This window comes from Labrus mixtus, chromosome 24, assembly GCF_963584025.1.
Source record: "Labrus mixtus chromosome 24, fLabMix1.1, whole genome shotgun sequence".
Taxonomy (NCBI): Eukaryota; Metazoa; Chordata; class Actinopteri; order Labriformes; family Labridae; genus Labrus; species Labrus mixtus.
Genome location: NC_083635.1, coordinates 12,925,703 through 12,927,024, shown reverse-complemented (window position 1 = coordinate 12,927,024; position 1,322 = coordinate 12,925,703).

The following is a 1,322-nucleotide window of genomic DNA, read 5'->3' as shown; positions in this document are numbered from 1 at the left end:
GTATCGTTTTCACCCATTTATCTTTCACGCTTAATAAAAAATGTCCAAATATTCCTCTTTTAATGATAAAGGGAAATACTTTGATCTGAACCTGTTGAAAAGGCTCCAGTCAGGGGGGATGTTCTCATCAATTACTCGCTTTTTTCCTTTCTCTCTACGCAACAGTGACCTTAATGCCGCAAGGTCAGACAAAAATACCAAACGTTATTATGTGAAAATTGAGTCGAAGGCACGGGGAAGAGGGGGACATAAAAAGTGAGATGGCTTTTACGAGAGAGACAGAAGGGAGCGGGAGAAATCATGTAAGACAACACTCAGAAGAGAAGGCCGCAGCCTACTGTAGACGAAGGTCTGTGCATTCATCTCTCTTCATGGTGGACGCCGTCGACCACGAGAAGAATCGCCCAGGTCTAAGCCGTGGCTAATCTACGGTTTAAAAATGTTTGCCTGCAATTACCTCACATCTATTGTTTTTGTGCATTCTTAATTTTCTTTTTTTATTTAAATTGTACTGTGTTCATTTGTGTTGTGCTCTTTGCTGCTAAATAAAGGATTATCTTATCTTATCTTACAAGGTATCCACAGTGGCTCAGTCACCGTGGTGTTTTGATGGCTTTGTCATTTAAATGAAAAAAAAGGCACAAAGAAAGGTATTGTCCTCTGCTCTCACTCCAGTTGTTCTGAATGTGTCTTTATAACGGGCTAAAGCGGCCTATAAATGCTCATATTTCCCGTGGAGTTTCTTTTGTCGATTTGAGTCCATGTTGCGATTATAAAGAAATTCAGCAAGGTCATAAATAAAGTCCGGCTTTGACAGGTGTAGTAATGGCTTCTGCGCTGGTGTTGACTCACAGCTGTAACATTTCTGTATCCGTATGTAGGCCTTCTTTGAAACATGTTTTTCAATGTGTGTTAAAGATTGCTGCTCGTGTGAAGGACGTGTCAGGATAGTCATTTGCCTGTTATGAGTGGAGTCGTCCTTTAAAAGACCTTTTTTTATCGCTGACATTTTGACATGTAAGTGCAGAAAAAGTGGGTATGATTTGGAACAGTAACAACTACTGCTATGAATTTAGTGAAATTAGTGCCAGGGACTGGTGCAATGTTACATTCTGTCTAATGGCCATCAGACACTTTAGAATAAGTGTTCAAGGCAGGACTGTTTTGTCCTTTACTCTGGATCTCCAAACGGTGACCTTAAGTCTGCAAGGTCAGGAGGACAAGAAGAACAAGAAACTGTAGCAGAAGAAGAACTGCTAGAGATAGAGATAGAAATAGAAGTAGTAAAAGCAGAGGAAGAAGTAGTAGAATATGCATAACCA